General features: G+C 43.4%; 1 protein-coding gene across 5 annotated transcripts in view; it reads right to left on the reverse strand.

The window, feature by feature from the left end:
• SNX10 (sorting nexin 10) overlaps positions 1-14,512 on the reverse strand; it is a 36,218-nt gene that overhangs the window by 20,988 nt on the left and 718 nt on the right. The window lies entirely within an intron of this gene.

Genomic DNA, 14,512 nt, shown 5'->3' on the forward strand with positions numbered 1-14,512 from the left:
GTTTGCATACACACTGCCTGTGTGTACATACAATGGCCAGGGGGAAAAGGATTTGCATTTTGCCATTCCCCTTTACCTCTCCCACATGCCACCCAGTCACCCTCAGGTAACACATCCACTGACCCCCCCCCAGCTACAGAATTGTGCAATTTCCTCATCAGCTTTTAAATGCCAGCTTCCCCTTTCCAAACCAAACATAGCCAAAAGCCTCCCTCCTCCTCCTCCTGCACCACCAGGGCACAGCTCCCTGCTGGGAACGCACGGGGCAGGTAAACCTCAACCCAGGGAAGCTGAGCAAAACCCTCATATTGTAAAAAGTGAACTTGCAGCTTTCTTACACAAATGCCTACATGTGAAAAGGGGAGATACAGAAGGTTTAGGTTTAGCTGTACCGAACTTGGAGACGCACAAGTTATTGCATAATTACGTATTTAGGCGAAGCCCAACTCAATACTTGCTCAATGCCTCTTACAAACACACCTAGCTGTCAAAATACAACTCTACCTATGTTAATAAAATACAAAGATATGCACGCTCAATTTCCTGGTCTTACAATTTATTTATTTTTTGAAACAAACACATCTTTGTCAGATTCCTGTAGGCTCAGTTATAACAAAACAAAAAAAAAAAGGATATTCTCACTCCAAATGTCCATACGCCAGGCTTCAGAGATGGTGCCACCAGCACAGCTCCCATCTCCACGAAGATGATGCCACCATTTTATTTCTGCTCTTTGAATTCTGTAGCTGGAACTTAACTGATAAAAACACGGGACCATACAAAACACTCCCACTAATTTTTTTTTCTCCATGGCTTTACGCTTAACTCATCTGCAGGGTGCTGGCAACAGGTTGCTGTCAGTGCCAAACAATGCAATTAAGGGGCCTTCAGGAAGGCAAGCTAGTCAGATATTCAGCTATTTGGTGTGGTTGAAGTGGCACAAAATAGCCGAACCAGGCCGCAAGAATTTGGCTCATCATTTATTATTGTTATAATATATATATATATATATTTATTATTGTTATCATTTATTATTGTTATACAGGCGTATGGCAGGTTTGGAGCTTTCCTTCAGCCCACAGCACAGAAAGCACTGTGCAGGCCTCAGACTGTCACCAGAGGAAGGACTGCTTCTGCCTGATACCTAAACCAAAAACAAAAAAAAAACCCAAAAACCTGTTTTTGGTTCTAAACCCCCCAAAATGTATTTTTTTAAAACAGAAACTCATGTTTTTCCAGTTATATATTTTTATTGTCAGATTCTGCAGCCTCTTTCTCTTCAGTCTCTTAACTGATTTAAGCAAGTAATTATGCAAGCCCAAAATAGCTCATTCCTGACACTGTTTGTAAATGACTGGGCTGAAATAACACATTGGGTTTTGTCTTCTCCTTCCTAATGACCAAGTTACGGGTTGGTGCAGGTTAGAAAGAAGAGCTTAAACTCCAGACAGCCACTGCAATTCTAAATATTTAATGACTAAAGTTAGCATTTCACCACCAAAAAGCTTCCTAAAATATTCAGAACACATCATTTTTTCATCAAGCAATCTGAAAAACGGAATTACAGAAGCAGAAGAATACCCTGGTACTTGGCTGTACACACGGATATGTTGTCTGAGCAGACAAGAACCTACGACAAACCAAGAAACTGGATGCAAAAGGGAATAAACTTTCTAAGCTGCTGCACTGCAAATATTATCCTTAGCTAATTTAATAGCAAAGGTTCTCTTGCTTTAGGAAAGAGATACAAAACCTCATTCACAGCTTTAAAAATTCACATATTGGAACAGCAAAATGCATCTTCCATCGCACATGCTACAGGCAGGCAGGCTGTCAGCACAGCAACTTCCACGGGGATTAACCTCAATGCAAGCCCACCAAAGCCACATTTTTTTAAATTACACTGACTTCAGCAAGTCCAAGATCACACCAATCACCCTGCAGGCAGTTTAAAACATACTGAATTAAGTATTTGGTTGTGTAGCAAGACCAGGACTTCTTTAGCATAAGTAGAAGTTGGTGGAGCAGAACAGTTCAACTGCCCGCTTAAGAAGATGTGTCTGCCTACAGAAAAACCCTACCCAAAATACCAGTGATGGAGAGAAGTAGTTTTCAAAAGACGAGCACAAGGTTGCCGGTCTTTTTACCCAAAAAAATTCGATTGGCAGAAAAATGAACCAGTGCTGGAAAAAAAAGAACCAAAAAAGTCAACGGTAGGTATGGTTTTGATAAACTGTTTTCTACTGTGACTGGAAAAAAACACATCACTGAGTAAGTTTTTCTTCTGTTTCTGATCTGTTTTTATTATTATTACTATTACTTAGTTTCATAGACTTAGTATAACACCTGTTCCTTTCAGTGCGTGTTTTTGACAGCTCTTAATTGCATAACCAAAGAAACCCCCAGGGAACAGCTTCACAACTGCCAACAACAACAACCCAAAAGCAAGAAGGTTAGGTAGGGTGGCTTGCCCGTAGGAGAAAGGAAAAAAAGAAACACTACACAAACACCAGGAACAAAACCAAACAAATACCTCTGTTTTTCTTAGGGATAATACATAAGTGCTATTAAGTATTATACTTTATGTCATATATTAGAGTTGCTTTTATATTTTAAAATCTAAATTAAAAGAAACTATGTTACTGGGGAACACCCTTTCATCTTCCTCCTCTCAAAGGAGGAAGTAACTTCTCACCTACCTTCCCAGAATGAAAGATTGCAACTAAAGCAAGAGGCAAAGTACATGGCAGCGAGCTATGAGACCTGCACAAACAAAGCCGAGCAAGGGGCACCTGCTGCTCTCGGCCTCGGGAGCTGATTCAGCCTGGGGACCGGTGTCTCCAAGCCGGTACCTGAGCACAGCCCTCCCGGCTGCCTCGCTAGCAGCTGTGCTTCGTTGCACTGAGGTTTCACCACCAGCCCATTGCTAGGTAGTGGCACAGGCAGTACGTTTGTCTGCTCTGGGCTTGCTCGGCAACGGCACATAGCCAGTGTTGATCTTCTGCTCAAGAACTACCCATCCATCCATCCATCCACTCACCCACCCACCTTTGGCTCTCTCTGAAAATACAGCTAAATATCCACCGTCAAGCTTTAGGAGGGAAGAGTGATTTATTTTTAGGCTTTGGTCATGACTGAAAGTCCTATCCAATTGCAGGCAAAGTCCCCAGCTGCGCTTCAAGGTTGTTCTGTCATCAGTATCAAATGCAACTTGCTTTCAAGGCTTCAGGTAACCAAGAGAGAGATCACAATTAAATCTTTAACTGCATAAAGATCTTTCCCACATTTTAGGTCTTGTTCCCAAAAGGTATGTCATCCATATGGATTTGTAAGGAAAGTAAACATGCAGGGGGTGGGAAGAGGAAAGGGAAAGACATGAAGAATGGAGCTGTAATTAAAAAAAGATGCTAGCTCTGGAGAGTTTATCAGTAACTGTACTAAACTGAAATACTTCCATGCTAAAATGTAAGTAGCACTTAAGCTCAGAAGAGGTCATGCATGCAGATTTCTCCTGGGGAGCATGTGCTGGATTTGCAGAAGACTCAGTCATATAGAAGTGACCATATAGAAGAAGGTCGCTATAGCTGTTTCAGGTGAAAGGATAACAAGCAGCAGAAAGCAATGTTGACTTGTTTACGGAACAAACTAACAACAGCCATACTGTATTTATTGACTGAAATGTCCTTCTAGTCCAGCAGCACCTTAGTTGGTGACTTGTAGTGGAGCCTCAGAGGGTAAGAAAAAGAAACTTTTGACTGCTTATTCCCTAGTTTTGGAGAAAATATTCTGAAAACGACGTAAAGGTAGCATATATTAACACATAAAAAATACACCGTTTTGTGATGACCGCATCATAACATAGCCTGGCATTTACAGGATTTCAGTACACAGTCACCATCACCACAGAACTACTGCTCTCGTGGATGGGAGTCAGCAACCGACCTCAAAAGTACAAACATTTCTGCAAGAGCAGTGGGCTCCATTTTCAGCGTACGGGTGTGCATCAGTAAAGGACCACAAGTCGTATCAGCTGAAAACCCCAGCCCGGGACTAGTCCATTGCTCCAGACCGAACCAGACGGTTCACAGCCAAAATGCTGCGGAAGCCCAGGGATACAAGCTGTGGACAGGCAGCAGTGGCTCTGGTCACAGGCTGAAGTTAGCAATCTCAGCACGCCTAGCGAGGCAGCCCAGCTGACATATGCAAAAACATCATGCCACAAAACAGCAACCTTCAGTTTTCAGCACCATTACGTTGGCATTTTTTAGCTTTTAAGTGTATTACAAGAGGCAGTCGTGCCCACCACCAGCACCCCGTGTTGCAGCCAGTTTTACCTCCTCTGCATCTTACTCAAAAGCTGTTCCCCAGGTATTTGGGGTAACCCTGAGTAAGCAGACGCCTTCTAGTTCACCTGGTCCAGCTTAATACCCAGGGTCAATCTAACTGCATTCAGGAGAGGAGTCACGAGCTCTCCTCTGCACAAAGTACATAAACAGGAGGGTGAGGACTGTAACCTTGGGTTGTCCAGGTCATGGCACATCCTTCCTCCCTTCATACATCCTGCCGGTTATCTGCTTCACCTTCCCCCTGCAAATCACTGTAAGGGTCTACTTGTTAGACGTAAAAAACATATGAAAACCGTAAGCATTTTTACGTTAACTCTGCACAGCGCTCAGATGTCTGCAGACTGCTTAGTGATGTCCACAAAAACAAAGCACCCCTCCAGCAAACCCACCTCACTTCCCAGGCTAAAAGTACCCTCTTCACTAGTGAAGTATCACAGAAGCAGCAGAGTCACTTCATTGCTGAGCAGGACGCAAGGACATCGTCTAAAGAGCTTTTAAAAGAGCAAGAGCTTTCCAAAATTCTGACCTCCAGCTGCCACTGTCAAGGTGCTTAGTTAACTGCTCTTCCCCTACAGGATTTCACTCCATTTGGTTGCATAATGCTCGTTTACGGCCACCAGGTAGAAGACAACTCCTCTTTAAATACTATGCTGCCGTTTTCTTTTTTTTTTTTTTGATGCAATCTTCCCAGCCCTTAAGACCTGTTTTATCCAGAGAATGAATTTGATCCATTAAAAAAACAAATTATGAAAGAAATTTTCGTTCATTTCGGAAAAACTTGAGAATCAAGTAATCAGCCAGACGTGCCAATTTCCCCTTCACCCTCCACAATAAATACGCTATATGGATTACAGTGTCAGGTGTGGGTCACAGATATCCAGTTTCAGTAACATTAGAGCACACTTTGAATTGCATGAACTTAATAACATATTGCTGGACAGCAGAGTGACTCACATGTCAAGCCTCTTTGAAGTTTCTAAGAGCTTAAAGATAAACAAGGAAGAAGTACCAAGAAAAACGTTCACAGTACAAGGAGGCACTGGGTTTTTTCACTCTCCTGTTCCTATTAGAGTCTCTAATTGCAGACGTAGCTCACCCAAAGGACTTCACATATATTCTGCAGCCTCAGTGGGTTGCTGATCCCAGGACAACTATTACATTGTTTTTCTCCCATTCGAAAATACTGATAAGGCTAACTCTGGCAGATTCGGATTTAGGCAATGACTAGAGAGGGGAAACTGTGGGGAAAGACCCTGACAGGACAGTGTGTGCCAGTCTTCATCTTGCTAACTAGTTATTGCTCAGGGCTGATGTTTGTTATGACTTCCACAAACTATGTGGGGACTGCACAAAATTCTCCTTCAGCTCAGGCTCCTGTGCTCTGCAGGCAGTGTATAAACCTGGTCTGCCATGTCGGCCTACCTCTGCAACTCTTTCCAAATATATGGGAAGTGTGTAATAAGTAGTGTGTAATAAAAAGCTTAAACTACACTACATGATTCTGCAGCGTGACAAATTGTAGGGTTTGTTGCTGGGGTGTTTTCAGACTGCCAGTAATAGACGAGGCAGTCTGAATGGAAGTGTTGGTGACCTTCAGGATAAATTCTTAATAAGCATCCTTGCTTTAGGGAATTTTGGAGATCCCTTTTCTACAAACTAAGAAAAACTGATAGATGCTGAAGTATCAGGACTCCAGAACACTGATTAAAATCCTGTCTCATAAGATCTTAAATGCTGCTTCTGGAAAAGGATCTCTGTTCAGAGAATGTATGTTTTGCTTCCTTCCAGAACTTCATGTTTCTTACAGGAATTAAATATTTTATTTCATCAAAGCAAATGAAACTACCCTAAAAATATCATCTTCCCCAAGTTATCTCTCTTTAATAACTAAGTTTTACTTACCACAGGAAAGATGGGTTGATAGCAGCTTTACTGCTGAATAAGCACAGCAGAAGTCAGCAAACGCAGCGAAGGCTTATTGCAACATTTCTTTTTGTCTCATAAATGCAAATGCTGACATCACCTGACCCTTTCTTTCCTGACTCACTCCCTGTAGCATTTTGAATCTCACGTGTCAGAAATTTCTCATTATTGCGTATTTCAAATGCTTTTAATTTATCATATGATTTTTCTCTGCTGTCAAGCTCTCTGCTGCTTAAATTGCTGATAGGTATCACAACATGTCTTATGTTGGCTTTCTTCCTGCTGGGGATTTCCTTAGTCTAACAAAACTGTTATTTTTGTGAAGCACAACCTGGTCACATATAGGAAGTGGCGGAACTTGCTCTTGTCCCTAAAGAAGAAAGTGAAGCACAAGTGACAGTCTTGGTTGCAACCACAGAATAAAAACTACCAGTCTAATCACATGCATCTGGAGAGACAGACGTGTGACAGAGCACAGACAGACAAAAATAAAATTATCAGTTAAGTAATTATGCCCCGAGACAAATCAATCCTAAACAGTCTCAATAACTGCAGCTCAAAGCAGCGGGGAAGATACATACTCAGCCAATACAGCAAGTTCACCAAGCATTTTGATCAGGTCTGTTCAAAGTGCTGTCTTTCTTAGGTCTTTAAGTTGACCAAGCCCATAAGAGATCATTACAATGATCCAGCTGGATGTCCTACCTGTGACCAGTCCCTAACACAGGGGCAACTCACTCACGCTCTCTTCCACTGAAGAGCTCATCAGATGGCCTATCACTACTGCAAAAACTTAGTCGTGTTGCATTCGTGTTGCTGCACTCATACGTTGCACTTGTTTGTCAGCTAGATTTACTAACAGTTAACCATTTAATAACGTATTGACAGTGAATTCAGCTGGGCAGCTTGCTCGTTGATCAGGCTTTGTTCTCTTTCTCTAACTCTGCTAGCCCTTTGCAGCATGAAAACAATATTTTGGAAGCAAATAGCTTTTACATAATTTTACTCATTACTAAAGCAGACAGTTCTGAAGAACAAACAGCATTTGGCAGGAGGAGCTATTCATGAGAATGTCCAAGAAAGAAATTCAAACTGAAAATCGAAGATTCAGCCATTACCACTGGATTTTCTGCTTTTCATTTCTTTTGTGCCTAGTAAAAGTTAAGATGTCATTTGGGGTACATTCACCTAGGTTACAGTTCTTACCACTGTTGCACCGCAACCTCACAAGGTTGGCATCAGCACCTGGCCAACTATCAGCATAGGAAGAAGTCTTCTAGTGTGGAAAACTCCTTTCAGAAGCTAAGAGAGAACAGCAGGAGTCATGACAAACACAAACACAAATAACACAGTTATTACACCCATGCAGCTCTGCGATCAGTCTTGTTTGCATATATGGCCAGATTTCCCTCTGTGGATGGAAGAGGGTCTCTTAAACTGGAACGACAGCATCAATTTATATAATCACACCATTAGTTAAACAAGCTGTAGCCCGGTTTGTCATCTGGACACATCTGAAGTTCTAGTTTGTGGTCCTACGGGCAAATCCTCAATAAGTGTCTGTCTGGCAGCTGCTGGGAGCTGCCAACACCTACAAGCTCCTCCCCAGCTCTGCTGCCGTGAAGAAAGGTGAGGATGCTGCAGGGACGGTGGCTTTCAGCTTGGGGTTAAACACACATCTCAAAATCAAAAAGCAACCGAAGCAACTCAGCTACAGGAAAGGTCCAAAATGGGCAGCAGCAGCCACACATCTGCTGTAGATGGAAAACAGTAGAGGAATCCTCTTTGGATGAGCGGGTATCCATTCTAACCCATCACCACCAGCAACTGTCCTGAAAAACTGATGCAATCAGGCTGCTATGGCCAACGGCCACAGAAATAACAGCGTTCCTCAGAATTAAACTTTGCTAAAAATCCGGCATCAGATCAGGTATCAGATACACCGAAACCAGTCATCATTTTGCACATTGCCTGCAGACTCACATCTCAGATGGTTAGGGCAAGCTGGTCAGCACCCAGGGTTAGAACTACGGAAGCTCTAGTGATCCTCGGTTGGTCAAAATAATTCTGCCATGTTCAGAAACACGCTAGTGATTGTCACTGTCATCATCTAAAAATGTTGGCAAGACAGTGCTGTAAGCAGAAGCAGGGTCTTTTATGAGAGGTCAGAAGTATACTTGGAGAAAAAGAACAAATAAATAAACTCTCAGTTTCATAGTCAGTTAAATTGCTGGGATTGTAAATGCCAAAGCTGCATTTTTTCCAAGCAGACTTGTTAGTCTAATAAAAAATATTTAACCCAAAAAACTTGCCTTGGATAAGAAGTTCCCTGGCTCTGAAGAGCCTGGAGAACATGGAAGAATCAATTTTGAAATAAAACCATTGCTTTTACCCATATACTATAGTATAATATATTAACATAGTTTTTCAAATCTTGTATTTAAACTCAAATATGTAATGGCAAAAAGGAAGAAGATATCTGCCTGCTGACTGAAATCTGAAGACTTTAGACTTTCTTAAAGATAGTCTACAGTACTGCAAATACTCCTTTCAGTTGCATTGCACTACTTACACTGTTTGGTGTACTTACTGAAGGGTAGAGTTTTACTGAAAAAGTCAAAATGCTTCCTTTGAAAGCTGACCTGAACTATTAGCACCTACTTGCCAGGGTATGCATTAAATCCCCGTGATTTAACTATGAAAAACTCACTGAGAAGACCTTCTCTGGGAGACAATCTTGCATCCCTACCTCAAGACGTTAGCTCGGACTACACGCTAGGGCTAGGCGCCCTCTTCCTGGCCAGCAGGCCAATCCTGGCCAGCAGGCCAAAGCGATCTTCCTTCCAAATCCACCTGTGATTACTAGTGAAACGGCAGTCAGAAGGTTAGTCAGAAGGCTTAGTTTTTGTGCAACCATTTGTGTGTCAAGCAGTTCTCCGTTAAATCCCCCAAGGGGGCATTTTGGCTATAAAACCCCTGATTCTTGGATCTTACTGCCCCGAACCAGAGTCACAGTCTGGGAGGAGGAGGGACCGTGTAAGCCAGCCACCTGGTTGCTTTCCCCATCATCTTCATGGCAGCCCCCACAAGGGCCTTCGATCTCACCATGAATTTCCCCTCCTGGCTGCCCAGCAGCCCTGCTGATTCAGCCCCTCATAGTTACACAGCGACCAGTCCTCGCAGTGACCCACCAAATGTAAGGAAGCCGTAAATTCTCAGGCAGCAGACCGACCCGTGTCACAGCCATCAAATGCAGGCCTCAGTATTTCACGCCTGAAGACACGTGAGGGCACTTTGGGCTGTGCTCCTCCACACCACCAGAGACAAGGCTATTATGTTTGGCTGTTCTCAGCGCGAGTATGATCGCAATGACACCGCGCACTGATGTGACTATTTATATGTGTGAATGCCCAGTATGTCACGGGTTCTGGTATTATCAAAATGCTCCACAGCACACAAGGCTCACAGCTATGTGTTTCTCAGCTGTTTCCCTTCTCCCTGTAAACAAACCCTACCACACAATTTCTAACCTTGCTCTTGAATGCCTCATGAGTAGAATTTAATTTCTTCTGGGAAGAAGCACACCGCTCCTGGGAAAACAAAGCCTTCCCCTCTAGGAAGACAGCTGGGGATCTCATCAAACAGGTACCAAAGTCATGACTAACCAAAACCCACACGGTCCCATTATGCAATTAAAATGGCAAGGCTATTAGAGTGCCCCAAGTTATAACCCTGTGACTGACGCAGCAAGGTAGGCCAGCAGCTAGGCCCCGGGGGAAAGGAGGGGCAGGAACGTGAACTCCAAGAGCCTGCTGACAGGAAGGTCAGGATGTGCTGCTCTTCCCCGGCTCTGCAGTAAAATGGAGGCTTTGTTACGGCAAGGAGAAAAGCACCTGTTCTGCTCTGAAGTACAGAATACCTCCGTGTGAGCGTGCCCTCCGAGACAACTCTCCGGCAGAGAAGAAAGGGAGAGCGAGGAGTAATTTTCATAAGCTACAAAACGTTTAAATACCAGGGAACAGGAATTTCTTCATACCACTCGGCACAAAAAGCCAACACTGAAAGTAAACTGCATTCTCTTTCTAAATGCAACAGTTACTGTAACAAAATCATTCTTGGTTTATTTGTTCTTAAACAAATGAAACTCGTCAACTTGCACCCTGCCGAAGCACTCTGTGGCAATCCATTGTGTCAGTCACCAATACTGCTTTCACAAAGATGCTGCAGCAAAAAGAAATGCCTTTCAAAATGACCAAGCCCATCCTCTTGGGCCAGACCCACAGGGTCATGCTGAGTAAAGGTGTGTGCAAGGTTCAGGTCTACCAATGAATGTACCTCTCCTCCGGGGCACATTCTGAGGGACACATCTGAAATAACCTGTGCTGAAGTGCCAGCAAGAAAGCAAACCCTGCCAGCCTACAGACACCTACCTGCATGACACCAATCCCAAGACAAAACCTGTTCAAAGACAGGCTTTTGGTAGAAGAGAACAAGCAAGAGCATAGGATCTACATTATTTACACAACGATCCCCCAAGCAGTGAAGAAGCACGTAGAACTGGAGGTGAGCACAGAGCCAGCAGAGAGGTTGGCAGACAGAGCACGGGCTACTGGCTTCTTTAGCACACACTCTGTGGAGAACATGACCAGCAAAGGCCAAGAGGAAATTGCTTTCTGAGACCAGAAATCCTTCTCTGGGACCAGAAACCCTTCAGGCACTTAAGGTTTCTGTGAAGACTTACCACTAATTAGACCTCAAGAAGAGAAATATCATTTTGAATTTCTGTAAGCTGAACGAGAATCACCCAAGTAACATGGTGGGGACTGCAGGACCATTTGCAATGTTTTTCTTGCATTATATTCTCTTAAGTCTCCCAACAATCCCCCTACCCTTCAGAAACCCAGATAAGTAGAATTCAGATACCTAACCATAAGCGTTCTGTGTCTTTGTGGATGCTCACTAGGTACTGTACTTGCTCTTCAGGTGCTGCCCAAGAAAAAGGTGGACCAGCTGCTGGTGAAGTGTCATGACACCAGCCTCATGCAGACATCTGGGTCCCCCTGGACAGCCCTCGAATGGCCCCAGTCACCTGTGTCAAGGCAATGTAGTGCCATCCCTACACACTGCAGCCTCTCCCACCACGAGGCTCGCTCTCTATGCTCGGACTGTCGCAGGGGGTTTTGGCTCTGAGCTCTCTCTGCAGTCCCTCCTCTTGTTCCTCCCCTCCCACTGGGGCTTGACTTCAAAAGCCCAAAGAGCTGCTGACCACGGCTGTGAATATGTTGGAGCTTCTGCTGAGGAGCAGAGCGTGGTGACAGCCTTCTTGCTCAAGTGCTGTGACCACTCATGCAGCCACTACTGAGATGATAAGCTTTTTATTTTTGCTTCCCTGTTTCCCAATGTCTCTCTGTATGCAAATCGTGAATGTTTCATAACCATATAAATTAATCAAGGGGGTGGTGGTTTTAGTTTTTTTTTTTTCCAGGCTAGGGAAAGCTCATTAAAAGCATTTCTATTCTTAAACACTGTGCAGATTTAGCAAGTAATATTACAAATACACAGGCCTGGTGCCAAATAGCATGCATCGTACTTGTACATGTAGTTCTCTTTAACTAAGGTTTTGTTTGTTTGTTTGTTTTTAAGAACAAGCAAATGTAGCATGATTTGCTGCTCCACCCCAAGAGTTATTCTGCCAACGAGTCAGAAAATTCCTAGAGGACACAAAGCTGTGCTTTCCTCTTAGTATTTTTAGTAACAGAAAAACAAAACAAGTTGCTCAGTTAGTTTCTTCAGATAATAAAAAGGTACAAAATGTCTAACAAGTGGAAAAAATAATCACAATATCCTAAATTAACCAGATCCTGCATTTATCTGTTTACAAAAAACAAAAGCCTATGCCTACTACACACCACATGCATGGAAGTAAGATCCATGTGATACATTGCAGAGACATGATGCACTGCATTTGTCACCTTTCCTATCCTACCTATCAACTCCCAGGAGGCAAGGAAAGCTTCCTCCAGCAGCCCGTGCTGCTGAGCAGATGCTCACTGACTTCTTTGGGATTAACTTTAAAAACAAACAAACAAACAAAAAATATCACCACCAAAACACACACACACACACAAAAAAAAAATGCCAGAGAAGTGTTTCCTTCTTTCATACGAATAAATTATAAAACCAAATGATAAAAGCAAAGGTTTCAGTTGCTTGAAATTATGGTAATGGGGAAAAGCACTGAGCAAAAATTGACTGAAATGGGGCTGCAATTATGATTCAGCTCTTTACTGTCAGAAGTGCCCAACTTTTATACCAATGCTCTTGACAGGAACGTTTTATTACCCAGGATCAGAGGAATAGCAGAATAACAGGTGAAGCAAGCATATTTGGCATGGGCAGGTGCAGCCCTTGGGTGAGAGGGAATGCTGCTCTGTGCAGGGGGAATAAGCAACAGGGGAAAGGAGGGAAGCAGCAAGAAGTGCTGCAGGGTTGCTCAGCTAGGAATAGGATGCAGGAAACCTCCAAGCAGCACCTGCCACGACCCTCTCTGGGTAGGAAAAGCTATTTTGTACAAGCGTCACGTGAAGCAGCAGCAGCATGAGCTCTGTAAAAATGTCTAAGAACCTCACCTTTGACCTTACTGTGATCTGGTCCTCACCCACACAGTGCTACTACCTTACACCATGTCACCGGTCCCCACTGGATGGTGACAGTTCTCCAAGAGCATTCACATCACGTTTTTATCAGCTGATGATTCAGTGCTCCATCCCTTCCCGTGCCTGAGAATCACTCCGTTTGACCCAACCGCCAAGAGGCTGTTGCTCTATACTGCACATTGCTTCGGAAGGGAGACCCCAGAGCACTCGGAGCCTGCAGCTGGGCACCGCTCTGCTGGTTTCGGACCCCAGCACCGCCTGTGTGCTGCAAGTGGATGTTCAGAGCTGTGTACAGGTGCTGCCTTGAGAAGAGCTGCTCTTCATTAGCTAACGTGGAAACGCACAACTGAAAACAACTTCTAAGTGTATGAAAGGTCAAAGAGAGAGGCCTTGAAGAATAAGGGCAATGTTTACCCAGCTCTGCCTGCGAATGAGGGAAAAACAGAAACCTGAAGGGCTGCTGAGATGGGATCCAGGCAACGTTTCGTCAAACACTGTAGTGGTTCTGCTGCAGCTTTCTACTGGGCTGTCCCTGACTGACTGAAGCATGAGCACATCTTTAAAGAGAAAAATAAGAAAAATGCAGCATGCAAATCAATTACCATCTTACGGAACTGTAAGAATTATTGCGGCAGGTTCTGTTGCAAAACAGCTGATTTTAGGAAGGACTATCTGCTAGCTGGCAAATACTGTTTTCCAGTGGTGTAGGGGCATTAATCATTAACTCCAGTAGCCCAGCAGATAACCGCAGTTAAGCCATATATACAGACATAAACGAAACAGGAACTATTACCCATGTAATTTACAATGGATTTTGACTTGTATGAACATTTGGAGGTATTTCATTAAACAAATAATTTTTTGTCTATGTTTAAAGTCTGTTGTTTTCTTTTTATTTCATAAATTCTTTGGGACCAATGACTGCCTGTTTGCCGGTGTTTGTACAGCTTCTACCACAGGGCACAAGTAAATGAATAAGGCTTCTAGGTGCTACTCTCTTCTAATTACACTATAGCATTGGAGAGATTATGTTGTTAGTGCTTTAGTAATAATATTTGCAGAACATATTTCTCCTTTTAAAAAAAGGAAGCATTTTATTTCTGCAAATAAAATTTAGAATCATAATAGCCTATAATAAAGCTCACGTATACTACAAGCCCTTAGAAGTATGTTCATACAAATACAGTACACCGATATAAGATCTTCAAATTGAAATTCATTAAAGATAAATCCTGCTTAGACTCCGAATAAAATATCCATGATAAACAACACACTTAAGGATTTGAAACCGTAAGTATTACTCTCATCTTCTACACCTAGAAGACATCAGTATTTCAGTTTTTTTATGGGACGGCGTGTTCAGCTTGAGTCACTCAGGCTTTTCCTGCATTACTTTCGGTTTCAGTTTCCCCTCACAGGTATAGGAAAAACATCCTCTCTACTCCATCGAGTTCCTCTCAATCTGACACACAACTGGAAGGCGCAAACCCAGGCCGCTGCTCCCCTTGTGCAATGCCCAAGCAAGGCCACACGAGCAACGCAGCGTTACGCCACGTGGGACGAGACATGGGGTGATCGGCGACGTGG

The sequence above is a fragment of the Anser anser genome (genome assembly GCF_964211835.1).
Source record: "Anser anser genome assembly, chromosome: 2".
Classification (NCBI taxonomy): Eukaryota; Metazoa; Chordata; class Aves; order Anseriformes; family Anatidae; genus Anser; species Anser anser.